This window comes from Temnothorax curvispinosus, unplaced genomic scaffold, assembly GCF_003070985.1.
Source record: "Temnothorax curvispinosus isolate PA1 unplaced genomic scaffold, ASM307098v1 QBEX01008938.1, whole genome shotgun sequence".
Taxonomy (NCBI): domain Eukaryota; kingdom Metazoa; phylum Arthropoda; class Insecta; order Hymenoptera; family Formicidae; genus Temnothorax; species Temnothorax curvispinosus.
The window spans coordinates 58,193-73,223 of NW_020218718.1; the positions used below are offsets into that span (position 1 = coordinate 58,193).

The following is a 15,031-nucleotide window of genomic DNA, read 5'->3' on the forward strand; positions in this document are numbered from 1 at the left end:
GTAAGGAGTAATCAAATTTTCTTTAAATAATCATGTTGATGAAAATCATCGAACCAGAAGAGTGCCTTTATTTCCTACATAATTTTCTATATAATGCGTACAATAGCCTCTACAATATGGGAATATCGTCGCCTCGGAGATACTCCAGGCTCCTCCACCTAATTGCGGCAATTAACACTCTGCCAACCGCGCAAGTTACGCATTGACTAACTTACGCGCTGGGCATCGTATAATTTTCTGTATCCTCAAAGGTTTCCTCTCTTTCTTTTTCTTTAAAAATTTCTTGTAGTACGGCTTCTTCAAACTAATTAAAGGTCACAGAAGAATGGCGTAGTACCTACAAAACAGGTAGGTCTATCCATTATTTAGTCAGTGATAAATCACGAGACGGGTAGATCTACTCAAACAGTCGGCAAACTGTTAAGCAGATTACCGTGGAAAATGCATTTTGTGGAAATATTTCTCGACAAAGAAGAAAAAAAAGTCACGTTTACACACCACGAGCGTGAGTACGCACACACACGCACCCGCACACGAGCGCAGCTCGCACGCATTTGCATTCGACGACTGTTTACCAGTCGAAGAAAGGCTTCCTCCAGCGGCGCTTTAAATAAAGGTCGTTCTCCCCTCCATCTTTTCCCCTCCAGCGCTTCAATCAGCTGACTGGCGCACTCCCCTCCCTCCGCCGCCCAGCTGTTGTATAAATATACATCGTTACAACGTTGAGTTAGGTTAGGCTGATGCTAGGCTAGACGATGCACCGGCGGCGGCGGCGGCGGCGGCGGCGCAGCTATTATCATGCAGCCAGCATTGTTGTTATCGTATGCACGAGTCCGCGAGACGAAGCAAGATTAACGTCGCCGCGATTACGTTAATTAATCCTCGAGCGAGATGATTTTTCACCTTTCGTATCTTTCTCTGGAAATCCAAGCTTTAGCCATGCGTGACGTTTCGCTGATATCTGTACTGATACGGCGAGTGTTTTTATGTCAAGCATACGCCTATGTGTGGAATTATCTCTATTTCTCTCTCTCTCTCTCTCTCTTTTCCCGTCCTTTAAAGAGTGTCATTTCAGAAAGCACGGAGTGCGTCGTTCAGCGATAAACGGATTCTCAGTTCGAATGGAATGCTGAAATGGCATTTACTACCGTTATTAACTCGTTAGTCCTTAAATATAGCCGTGTACGCCGCGGTGCGAGCCGTCTCAATGCATTTTCTGCCGCTATTCACGCGGGCGGAATGCGTTTCCAAACGCGAAAGAATCCGTGCTCGACGAATTAATCCTGATTCTATTGAAAACGGAATTTTCATACTGCATGGGGAAAAAAAGTGTACGACCGGTATCCTCCGCCGATGCGAGGAACATATTCCGTTTACGTAACACACCGAAATTCGTAGACGCGGGTCAACCTCTGTTTTTAAAATTTACACGCGCGACGACGCTTACCTAATCGATTATCTTCCGGCGGAATGTATTATTCGCTGCAACGATAGAGAAAAATTCTAATGCATACACCCCACTTCCTATTCCGCGTACTATCGTGTCACAACCGGAATAAACCCGGGAGTCCCCGGACAGGAAAAATTCACCGTGTGGTCTGGTATAGGTACACAATAGCCTTCATTCCGTGTTATACGAGTCGTCACGCGATCGTTATCGGCGACCGACGTATTGATTCAAGTTGGCCCCCCTCGTTCTTATCGGCTCGTAACGGTCTTATTGGAGAGTCTTCGCAAAGCATCCAGGATTTCTAGGGTCGCGTTGATCGATCCGTTGAATGATGGCGAAAGTAACGTATATAAATAATTCCGCGTTCTTTATTCTCGTTAATCTAATGGATGAGAAGGCGGATGAAGAAAGCACTTAGTATTGAGTGGCATATCGCTAAGGCGAAAGAAAGAAAGCAAGATAATCCGATTTAAATATTTCAGAGATATTTCTAAACGCGTGCGTCTACGTTTTCCGCGTATCCTTTCTTTATTGGCTTCCTCTTACTTTTATGAGCCACGCTCTAAGAGGATCATCGTAAAATGGCTCTTTTATATTTAAACCTAGACATTTAGGATGTGTGGATATATTTAACACACAGTTAAAAAAAGAATTAGTTTATATATATATATATATATATATATATACCTATACAGTTTTAAATCGTGTTCTTTCTCACTTTCTCATCTACATTATCATTTTAAAATCCATTTTCAAAAATAATGTACTACAATTTTTCATCGTTTTTCTTTAAAATTCGATTTCTTATAGAATGAAATAAGTCCATTTATATACAAAAATGTATAGGAGATGCATTACATAAATTTTAAATTGTTACTACTTATAAAATATTATTCATAACATTGTTATAAATGTACCACCTTTACAGTTTACAAATATCAATAATGTAGTTGTTCATTAAACAGGTATTCATTTATAATTATTTAACTCCGGAAAAACTCAATTAAGCAACGTACCAGATATTTATGCATGCCGCATTGTAGTAAGCAGTTATCGCGGTGATATTTCAATATCCATATATAGAATTTGCGCGATTATTTTGCATCACAAGCAGTTAACAGAAAGGAACTCTTACAATGGCTCTTACTGCGCTTTCAGATTTGTGAATGGTGATGTCGTGCGAAGCCTCTCTCGTTTGTAATTGACAAAAGAAGCCGCGTAGAAGCCCTTTGTCGCCGGAAATTATCCTCCGAATAACTGTGACAGGAAAGCGCGGCCTTTCAATATCTTCTACTATTGCTATTATTACTACTCCCCTTTGCTTGTGTGTGTTGGTAACTAAAAGCGAAAAGTCGCAGACTCTAATTAACGAAAATTCCGAGTTTCGCGCGTACAATCATTAGAGTATCTTTAACTATCTCAATTAAGTATCAAAATTAGTACTTCAATGACTACTATTTTCGCTGAAAATTTGTACTTTATATTTTCCAACACAATTTGCGATATATTATTTGCATTGTTATACTTTACATTGGGAAAATTTCTTGCCTTGATAGAGAGTATAAATAAATGCTTTTTCTACGTGTTATCTTTTCTCTTAAAATTAGAAATAAGATCTGTCAATGTGACAGAAGTATGACTTTTTGCCTATTGATGAACACGTTCCGAATTCTAAAAACAGAAATGTCACACTTGACGCTTGTCGAAGTAATATCGATTCTCATGATATTATCAAATTTTCCTGTCGTCCAATTTCCAATTAAAGTTGCTTCAGCTTTAATAATAAAGCCGCAGTTTAATCACAATGATTCTATTTTTAAACACAATAGACGCATTAATTACATAAAATTGAGAATTCGGGGTGCGATCTTGAGCATTTTTGAAGTTTATTATACAAACGACATCTAAACTTTTTAACGGCGTAAAGAAAGAGAGAGTGATGTACAATTAAATCAAATACTTTAGTTCCCGCGAATGTTCCTTTCAATGCAGAACTTGGACAATTTTCGATAATTTCCGAACTCTTATATAGTGGTGCGCGCGGTGCTGAGATAGGTATCAGAATCCGCGGTCGAAATTATCACCTACATCCGAGGAACGTATAATTAGACGCGTCTCCCGGGCGCGCCGAATAACATGGTATAACCGAGCTCGCGCAATTACTGCTGCGGCAACACGGCTCGTTTATCAATCTCTTCAAAAGAGTTTCTTTCCTGTGTACATCACGAAAAATTCGCGCAAGTGGGAATGCTTATAACTAAGCATATCAATATTTTTCATTGTTCCTTCACGAGCGTATATTCAACTTTTTTTTACAAAATATCAATGTTATTCGTGATAGCCGAAGGAATTTATTGTCAGAGAAATCCTCCTCTATGACAATAAATTAGTAAAAATTAATCAACGTATTACAACAAAAGTGTGCGCAGTATTTTCCACTCATTCATTTCTTTTAAATAATGCTTTTCTATATTAGCTAATTATAAAGAGAAAATTTAAATCTCACTAACGTCACTGGATAACATCGTTCAGTTCTAATTATCGGAGTTAAATTAACGTGATTTAAAGCAATACGTGCAACGAAAATAAAATATCGATACGCGGACAATACCGAGGCATTGTAAAGGAGATCTCCATTCGACGATTCGACATCGTCGTCATCCGCACGGCGTTCGGAATATCCGGGCGACGCCACCCCGGTTTTCAGCTAGGCGGGCACACTTCGAGATGCTCGTAAATTGGCGAGGAAGAGAAGGGCGAGGAACGAGGGCGAGAGAAAGGTGGGCGAGAGGGGAGGTGGACGCCTTAAGGCAAGGGAACGCGGGGGCGGCGAACCGAGAGCAAAAGGAAGACACGGACGCGACCATCGATTTCTCGACCGGTATTACGCTCCTTTCCTTCGGCCGGGAAAAGCTCGGGTGCCAGCCTGGAACACGGTCGTTGTCGTGGTAGAGAAAAGAGCCCGGTGACGAGGAAGAAACGCGCCGTTTGTTCGCGAAATGCGACGCCCTCCTGCGCCGACAATGCGCGTCCGACTTCAACTTATTGCGTTTATTCTTGCGCTTCCTCTCCGCTTTTCGAGCTTCGAATATCTCGACCTTATTAATCCATGAATATCTCGCGTCTCGACTTCAGTCAGAGATATAGCTGGTTAAATCAGTTTATTCGGAAGGAACGTTACTCCGAAACTCTAATTTTTCAGAAAGCATTCGGAAAAAAATGCACCCGGTATCATTAATAATACGAGAATACAAAGTTCTCACTGCCTGACTGCTAATGTGCAGCTTAATGACGTATTCGCATGTTCATCCTTATTAATAATGTAATGCACGATGTGGTATCTGTGTCTAATGTTTTTCTATTTTACCGCAGAGATAGAAAAATGTGCGTGAGATTACGCGATAACCACACACGTTCTTCGAAGCAAAGCCAAGTATGATTACTAATACCTGTTTCCCGTAACCGACTGTACGCTGCAAAACTTTGGCTTAACATATTTTTACGTAAACTCATTTCTGCATTCTGCGACAACGCCGCAGAGAAGATATACATAATTACGAGCGTTGCATCGATGTCACTGTGCCGCATCAGATAATACTTCCATATACGTTAATTATATCCGATTCCATTCCCCCGTGCTCGGAAGAAAAACATTACCAGCCACACGCGGACCTTGCAACATGAATGTTTCATCCTGAAGCGAACGTATCATCGTTATGTCGTAACAGTAATTAGTGAATTTAAATAGAACGCCAATTTACAACAAGTCCATCGCTATCCCAGTTAATTGCCGTAATGAAACCAGATGTACGTGAATATAATAATATTTGACGAACTGGAATTTTCGTTTCGAAAAGCTCGCAAGGGAGATGGACGTGAAACAATAAAGGGACGAGACGCAATAAAACTCTAATACACAAAATTGCAGGTTGATGTGGATAAACGTAATAGAGATGCAATCCTAATAACTTCGACAGGATAACGTTGTATAATTAAAACGTTATAATATACAAGGAGATCGAAATGTGAGCGGCGAAATTTTAAATTTGACGAAGGCACGTTTATCGAAATAGCTCGACAAATTCGGTAAACAGATTCGGGAAGATGTGACAATGTCCTCGACACGTCCGAGCGACGTGCGACGACGAGCCGAGACGCAGAACGTGAAGCACGCGAGCCTCGACAGCGTCACGAAGAGTGGCTCGTTCGCTCGCTCTGCGGCCAAGCTTAGTTTCCCATTCAATGAATCCTTACATGGAACACGTCGCCGAGGACGGCGGACATTACGCGCGTTCCCCGCCTTCTCCCCCGTCTCCGTCCGTGCCGTAGCAGATGGCACTCCTATCTGCGTCAATTACAGGCGGACTCTTCTCTCGTCGGGGCGTTTCGAGGGAAGAGATACGTGGCGCAACGAGGACCTCGGATCTTGATGGTTTCGCAGAGAGCGAACCGACATTACGGGCGGCCGCGTTGGTGTGCGGGCGGCAGGGATCGCGGAACAGGAGTGAGTAGAGAAGAGAGGAGAGGAGAGAGGAAAGGAGAGAGGAGAGAGAGAGAGAGAGAGAAAGAGACAGATCGTCGCAAGAGATGGTGGAGGTGGAGGAGCAGCACAGCAATCAATACAGAGCCAGCAGAGCAAAACCATCCCTCGACTACTCCGTGTGTCGCTCTCGCTCTCTCGCTCTCAGCTTCTCTCTCTCTCTTTTTCAAACGACCGCCGATATTTCTCTCCCTTTCTCTCTCTCTATTGGGCACACCAGTCTCTCTCTCTCTCTCTCCCTTCTTCGGTCTATCTCTCTCGAACTGGCGCGAATACAACGGTTGCATGAACGCGCTACAGCGCCGTTAACGGGGACTTCCCCACGCATTCACCGAATACACGCGCAGATGCACATGCACATCCGTGGTGCACCAATACGAGGAGCGCGCGCGTACGCAACCAACGGGGCGACCGGGCGTCATGCTAGCGTACATACGTCGCATCGGCTGCAATTATAGCGGCGATGCTCGTAGCGCGTAGCACGAGAAACGAGAAACGTACGTGGCGTGCGAGAGCGAGCGAGATTGCACGAACGCGAGTAGGTGTTCCTCCCGACCGAGAGCGCGCATACTTTTTCCGCGAACTCGGCTATGCCGTGGGGAAAACGCGGAGATACGCGGAAGCTGTAATAAGCGAATTATGTGGGAGTACTCGCGACGGCGATCGATACGAAGAAATGCGCCGGGCCGAGCGCCCGTAATCCCTTTCGAGAATGCCGCGCGACGCCCACGGTGGAAATCGCCGCCGCCTCCATTCGCGGCGAATCGAATTCAAATCGATTGCGGAATGAAGTCATATTAACGCTCAAACAGCACTTTATTCAGGGAATAAATGCGGACCTGATCGGACTGTAGCGCGAGCACCTCGGATAAACTCAACGAAATGCTCGACATTCGCAAATAATCGTTAAAAATTTTATTCGATAATAAAATCGCTGATAGAGATGTTTAATGAAGCATAATGACCTAATATATCGTGTATAGTAATCCGTGTAAAAAAAACCAATATTTTATAACTTTTAATTTGGTTTGTAAACTTAGAGTACGAAGAGTGCTTCATAAAAAACCACAAAATGGAATTTGTATTATCTCTTTCTGTTCTACTGTCTCTCTCTCTCTGTTTCTTTATCGTGACACGTGTTTGATGCATTTTATATAGTGTTCTATAGTCGTATCGGAAGTTCAAAGAAGCGCTATTTTATGAGAAGTTTAAAAAAAAAGTTGGATATGACACATGGTATATACATATGTGTATATATCAAGTTCCTACATAGCACTTGCGGTGTAAAAATAGAAAACCCGATAGTGAAATATTAATGTGACCCGTATTCTCTCTGCGTCTACCGTTCGTTACGCGGAGGAAAAAGATCAACGATCGGACAACGAAACGCTCGTGCGTGCGTGTACGCTTATGAAAATCGCCGCAGGCCATTTCGACTTTCTACCGTTTCTCGACGGTGGAAGAAGACGCGATTAATGAGCCGCGAGAGCGCCGCACGATTAATATGATCATAATTGTCGAACGTAAATTACGGGATGGAGGAAGCGAGAGCGCGCGAGGCAATAAAACCCGCGATATTAAATTCGCAATTTGGAGGACATTACATATGCACGATACGTGCGTACGGGCATCGCTTAACGATCATTTCGCCAGCACTCTCGTTACAGCGCGCGGCATTCGTTCGCCGTGCACACGCGCGCGCGCACACATGTACGAGGAATACTCATATACTCACGATTAATTACGAAGCCTCAACTCATAGTAGAAGCCGGCTCCGCGAGACTCCATCGCACCTGAAACACAGAAACACATTGCGTCGTTAATAACAACGCCGAACGGCCTGGGATGTTCTTATATCAGCCGGTCGAACGGGGATTATTAAGATGCGAACACACACGCGCGATCACCCTGGCAGCGAATATCCCATCGGCGTGCGTTTTCACGAATCGCGAACGATCGCTTCGTTATTGCGCATCCAAGCATAAACGTGTTCCGATCGAACCGACGATGGTAAAACAAACTTCCTCGTTTCTGCGGAGAGTTACTCCAGTTTCTAAAAATGCACGCGTAATCCATGTTTGTGGATTGACTTTGTCGAGGTGCTACCGCAACGATTTCAAACGCGTTTGCAACTCTAGGAAATTGGCAATTAGAAAAGACCTCTCTTTAGAGCTCATGTAATAATGCAGTTAACGAATGATGCGAATTATCAAATTAATGCTTACAGAAAATATACAGATTTAGTAGTCAAAGATACATTTTATTAGTTCTGGAAATCTTTGTCTGTTCATTGATAAAAAAGCGATATTCAAACCATTCAAAGAATTAATTAAAAACTGCTACTATTTATATTGAGAAGAAAGTAATTTCTCATAAAAACTTCATCAAACGTGTTAAAAATACTTGCTACGTCTAAAAATAGTCCAATATTATATTAATACTCTGAAAATATCGTCTCGAAAACATCGTTTTCTATTTTTACTCATAGATAGTAAAATAATAGTGTTTGCTAGTGATGAAATATATATATGAAAACACTCCTCTCTCCGTATCTTCATAACGACAGTCATAATTCAGAGTAGTCCGAAATTGAGACTAATCCCGAATCATTCATCATCATTACACGTATACGTATCGTAACAGTTAACTGGCCGAAAGGTTCGTTGGGGGAGATAAGTGGCTGCATCTGGTATTCGTAACTACGCGTGCGCCTAGTCGATGCACGAAAGCGCATCGTGCATATAAACCGTGGAATCACATCCGTATCGGTATTCGCCCCCGCGCCCTCCCCCTGACCAGCCACTCCATTTCTCTCTCTCTCTCTCTCTCTCTCTCTCGCTCTCTCTACTTTTGTCTATCGGCGCAACAAAGTGATACCACAAACAAGTAAATAGACTGCCGGCTGGAATTGACCAAAGTAATATTTGCCATCGATCGCGTTTGCCGCGGGAAAGGAAACACATGAATGTAGGCAAAGCGTTTACATTGGCGTACGCTAATGCATGAATGCCGAGTCAATGTTAGCGTTGCCTGCCTCGCCGTTGCGAAGTCGCTATCCGGTCGCGCGTCCATATTCCGCGTTTCGACAGAAATTATGATCGATACGCGATATATGATGGATATCGCAAACGTGTGTATCTAACCGAGACAATCGTATATGGCGGCGTTCTCTGACGCGAAGAGGCGACACAGACTATACCTCCCTTTAAACGCCCATGCACTTCAGATTTTTACGAGCCACTTGCGAAACCGACTCGACGTCATCCGCATGTAGTGTATTTCTGTGGTTTTGGCGTAACACGGATTTTTTTTATGGGACAGGACAATTGTCGCTATACAAGTAACGCACTGATAGTACATAGATCGTTATTAGCGTTTATTAAATATTAATCTTGTACACGAGTGTCAAGATTCTTGTCGGACCATCTAATTTTTTACACATGCAAATCTGTGATTAAGATATTGCGACATGATTAATGATAATATTTCTTACATAAATTGTGAAAAGACTAGAAAAACGAGTATAGTAAGACTAAAACATGTACGCTCGCATGCGCGTTTAAGGAAACTTCTTTTAAAAAGATGCGCATGTATTAACATTGATATCGCTCAACAAGTCCACCGGAGAAAATAGGTCTCCGTGAAGTATACGGAGTCCACTAACCGCGTTCTGGATACAATCCAAATGTTGCCCCATAAACCAAATTACCACTCACAATCAGACCTGGAGACGGCAAGATGATATACTCTCGTGTAACATTGTTATGTGAGTAGGATGATATTCTCTACAAACTCGAGCAAGAAATACCTCGGAATCTCGCGAACTTCACATTCCCGGCTATATTAATATCCCGCCAAAGTTCTTTCCTCCGTGTTGTTTATCGATGAACACGAGATGCGTACATAATAGTGAAGAATATGTCTGACATTAAAGCAGTGAAGCTATAAAATTTCACACATCTATAATTATGATAATAAAATCTACAATACCAGAATCCATGATACTGGCAAACTATTAACAATCTAAATATTATAGTTGCATGACATACAAACCGAATACATGTTTATCTTCAAACGGGAAGATTAAATAAATCTTCCTTATAGCAAACAAATATAACCGTGCTATCTTTCCCTCCCGATCGCAGAAAAATAATCTTTGAGAAAAACCGTGTCATTAGCGGCAAACTCTTGTCGCTATCTTATATCGTTCGCGCGCTTCAACTTTCTCGACACGTCCGCGAATAATCAATAATCTGTTGTGCAATTAATTACGTGCGCTCTGACACGACCTTTAGTTTTTTTCGTCACATGGAAAGCGCGATTTGCCCCCGGTGACGCGGATTAAAGAGTCCGGGATTCAATGGCTTGCCCGACCTCGGGCGATTTTATCTGCCAGGGCATTAATTCATTAATTAACGAGGAAGGCTCTTATCTATCGGCGTTGATAACGGCCAAAAAGCCTCGACCTCGAGCGTGAAAAGGCGCGCACTCCCCTCTCTCCTCCTTTCAGCCCGCGTATGAACGCGGAAAAGCCGCACCGCGACGTTTCAGCGATATCAAGCGCTTCAATTGTATCCATAATTCATGAATAACGTGACGTCCGTCATCCAAACGTCAATCGCGCGGGCGCGCGCGCGCACATACACACACATATCCACATAACGCACATATAACACGCGCGTTCGCGCGCACGCGGATATTTAAATTAGCGGCATCGTTCGCAATAACAATAACTTTTATTGGCAATACCGCGCGACGCAAAGCGTCAGCATATTAATCTTTTACCGCTCACTTTTGTGCCTCGTAAAACGGAATTATAAAGTATGAATTGTAAATTATACCGATTTCATTATCGCGTTGTTGCGGTCATAGATCCGACAACGCAATTTGCCTCATTTTATCTGAAACGGAAAGAGATGTGACGCGATAAGACCGACTGCATCGACAATGATTATAAAAAAAGATATTACACAACTTTCTATCACACACTGCTCTGTAATTAAGAACACGCCTTTACGCGCCTCGTCGATGCTCATCAAAGCGGAACACAATTACATCACCCACGTGTCGTATTTGCGAGTGTGTGAGTGCGGAATAATAATTATCTTCGGCTATCGATCATTTGGAACGGTACATTTTGTTAAATTATAGATCGGCACGCAACGACGAGCGGGAACACGAAATGGCCATTTTGCCGCTGTTAACTGTTGATACAGACAGTAGAATACCATCAACCACAACCATTGATTATCGCGGCCATCATCATGGTGCATCTTGCCCACGATTCATTTATTCATGTACAGCCAATTGTTATGCCCAAAATGAAAAACCACGAATCTATTCTTGAATATACAAATACATACTGAACGTAAAATGCAATTATTATGCCCTCAATTGATCAATGCAGAAGCACGAATTTGAATTCTCATATTCCTGATCACGCTTTAAAGGGGATAACGCATGTTATAATATGTAACATATGCGTTAAGACGGTAAATATTTCAGTAAATATATATCCAAACACACTTCCGTTATAAATTCTCTTTTTCCAAATCATCATTTTTCAACTACGTCAAGTCCGTTTCAGTTTCGCGGGTTTTCAAAATTCTTCGTTACGCACGCTAATTACGATGTATGATTGACGTTAACTTCTATACTGATCTACCTTAACGACGGTCAACGGAAAAAACCTCGGAAAGAGACAGTGCTCGGTGGAGTTCAACGATCCCTTGAGAAAGCGCCTGTAAATTGCGCGAGTTGTAACGAGAGTCAGCGAGACTGACTGTGAGTCATCGATATAACTTTACGTACGCACGTATGTGCACCCGTCACTACTACAACTTCATTCACAAACACTGCGTTTTTACGCGCTGACGCACACACGCAAACGCGCGTGTACGTCGCTGCTATGTAAATATCCATATGAGCGTAAATATAAAATACGTCAGACAACTTTATATCCTTATCGCGAGACTATCCTCGATCATTTGCGAATTTTGTGGCGTTACTAAAAAGTAATAACAATGCAACATTACAAGCATATTGGAAAACATTTTTGATGGTAACACTCTCAAATAACTTGTGCTGATATATTAATTCTAAAGACGGGCGCAAAATTCTATTCATAACAAAGTAATTGTCGCGCAACATTCGGTTTTTATTCGCTTCCTTACACCCTCGTTGGGACAATACCGATATTATATCTCAATACCCCAATCACTTTTTTCTTTTACTAAAGACGCGATGACATTCGTTGTTACCCCTTTACCCCATGAGCGCGCGGCCAAATTTAATTTCGCTCCTGTTCAAAGGTCCCTATCGCGTGGTTAATCAACGTGGCAAACATTTCGCGATACGTATTGCACGACGTGCGCGTACATTGCCATTACCGGCGTGCACATAAACGGGCGCGACGCACACGCGAGCTCTCGTGCGAGCGGGAGAAGAAAATACGTAAACCTCTATTTTATACGCCACCCGCGGGCCGCGCGCGTGTGCGCGTATGCTCGTGTGTGCGGGACACACGTGTACACGCGTCGGTCGGCTCGAGTATTATTCACTCGAGAGTATGTACGTACAGACACGTCGATCTATATATATATATATAGATATATATACGTAGACCCGACGTATACACACATATGTTTACATACGACCTTCCCCATGTACGCCGGTATCTGGGTCAGTGTCTTCCCCGAGAGTGGCAATTTTCGATCCACAATTTGACGTGCGAGCGTGATTTCTTCAGCGCCCCCGCGCATTTGGCATTTTCGTCATCGAGAGATCCCATTGCGCTGACTTTGATGCATTTTGAAAAAATCTTTCGGCACGGGCCACGACTCACCGCGCCTCTATCCAATTTTCATAGCGACAGATTTAAGCGAGTCGGTGTTCCAGACGGATTTTATTTAATAAAAATTTCGAGATAACGATAGCTTACACGCTGCAGGGAAAAAAATGTTTTCAAGTTAAGCTTTAAATATAACAAAATAATACGCATCGGGCGAATGAAATAGTTTAGAATCAGCTGACGACGCGATTCAGATTACATGTGTCTCATCAAAGTTGCAAAATAAATATCGATATAAAGAAATGGCGATGATTACGTTCTGTAAATAAAATTTTAAAAATAAAAATGATGACTCGTGATAAAGTCAACGTCGTGTTATACGCGTGTTTGACACGTCTGGGACATGTAAACATCAAATTATCAGAACAATTAATAATTGGACAATTCGCAATAGCGATAAGAATTAATGCGGGAAAGGATATCGTTGTCCGGCACGATTTTTCCCGATCCGAGAATAGCAAATTGCCTGATATCAATTACGAGATCCTGCTAATTGCGACTGAAAGTTCCCGCGCAATACCACATACACAGCCACAATACATTTTCCACGAAATGCTCCATCCCTTTAATTATGTAACGGCAATGCTCGCCGCTTTTCTCTTTGTCGCATTGGCTGTCATTACCGATGTAGTTAAACAGTCATGTTAATGCGCGCAATTTTATTCCACGCGAAACGTCTCTAAATGCAATGTCCAGCGGTGGACCACGTATCTCTTTTCTCGATGCATTAATGTAATAACGGATCATCAGTATTTTCGAGATTTCGTTAAAAAGCTTTTCGTTGTTGGCTAGAGTAGAATTATGCAAAAAGTATTACGAGAATCTTCCCCGTGCTGTATAATATTCTACTCCGAATGCTATACAGAGGCGCGATTCGTGTTAGCGGGAATGTTATAATACGGTCCCGTCATTGCTACCGTTATCACTTTATCTCACGTTAATACCGAAAAATGCATATCCCTGTAATTACCGCAATATTTAATTTAAATGATAAAATAAGTAATAGCGTAACAAACACGAAGAATAAAACCTCGAAAAAAATATAGCAAAAATAGCAAATACAATTTAATGTAAATTTCAGAGGAAACAAAATTATCTAAGTTATCACGAACGAATATCTTTCCTGTTTATCAAAAATTATACCTATTACCATGTACTGTGTTTAATTGTGAACTTTATTTACTTTTTGCTGGAGCAGCAACTTCCTTTTATTATACGTCTTTGTAAGATTTATAACTGTGACTCTGTGCTCTTCCTTTTTCTTGCCAGACACTTTGCATATAAAATTGCAGCACTGCTTGAAAATACAGTGCGCGCGGTAGGAATCGCGCGGAATAATATATGCGTTGCATATATATAATGTATATCGAGAAACGAAGGACTTAAGTACTCATGATAATTAATGCATGAATTAATTCCGCGAGCAACACCTTCGATACGTCACGCAGTCGCGACGAACCGACCGGAGAAACAGTTGACGCAATCGCGCAATGGTTACGATTGAGTAATGTGGGTGAAGGCTAATGGCCGACCTCAAAGTTTTAATCGACAATTTTCGCGAAGCACCGCGACGCAACGCATTTATACCTGTCGCAATATATAATCGATGTACGAGCATTTTCCTCGAGCGAGTTCGTTTCACTGAAACGATGATTAACCTGCCCGTAATAAAAAATAATGGACCTGTAAAAACTGTTGCGTTGACCTACGCGAGACATTTTTTCCACTTATAAGAAAAATATATCCTACGCGGATCCCAATACGCTTCAACAGGCGGAAAAAGCAATTAATAACGCCCGACAATAAAAGTATAATTAATGATACTAAACGCGTCGTTTTACGTTCCATAAATTACATGAATCAAATTATCAATGCAACGATAAAATGCTGGTTTACAATTATCATGATCGCTCTGTTGTTATGCGAAAGTGCTTGTTTTGTCCGGCGCTTCCTCTTTGTGTCTAAAAATAATGCTCGTGACTCTGGAATACAGCGTTGCTACCGATAATGAAAAATTATCGTACTTATAAACTGGCGATCGTAACGTATTACAGTTTAAGCTCAGTCAGTCGTCCAGGTGTAACGAGAGAGGCGGGTTTGAGAAGGGAAATACGCGTCTCTCTCTCTCTCTCTCTTCGGTCTCCCTCGAGTCCCGCGAGGTTTCGCACCTGCACGCACGTTCCAGTTCTCA

General features: G+C 42.3%; 1 protein-coding gene across 14 annotated transcripts in view; it reads right to left on the bottom strand.

The window, feature by feature from the left end:
* Window positions 1–15,031, bottom strand: part of LOC112458457 (bromodomain adjacent to zinc finger domain protein 2B-like) — a 152,263-nt gene that overhangs the window by 45,398 nt on the left and 91,834 nt on the right. For all 14 annotated transcript variants that reach the window (XM_025022087.1, XM_025022086.1, XM_025022084.1 and 11 more), the window contains exon 3: window positions 7,726–7,783. The gene's annotated coding sequence lies outside the window, so the exon portion shown is untranslated. The remainder of the gene's footprint in view (window positions 1–7,725; window positions 7,784–15,031) is intronic.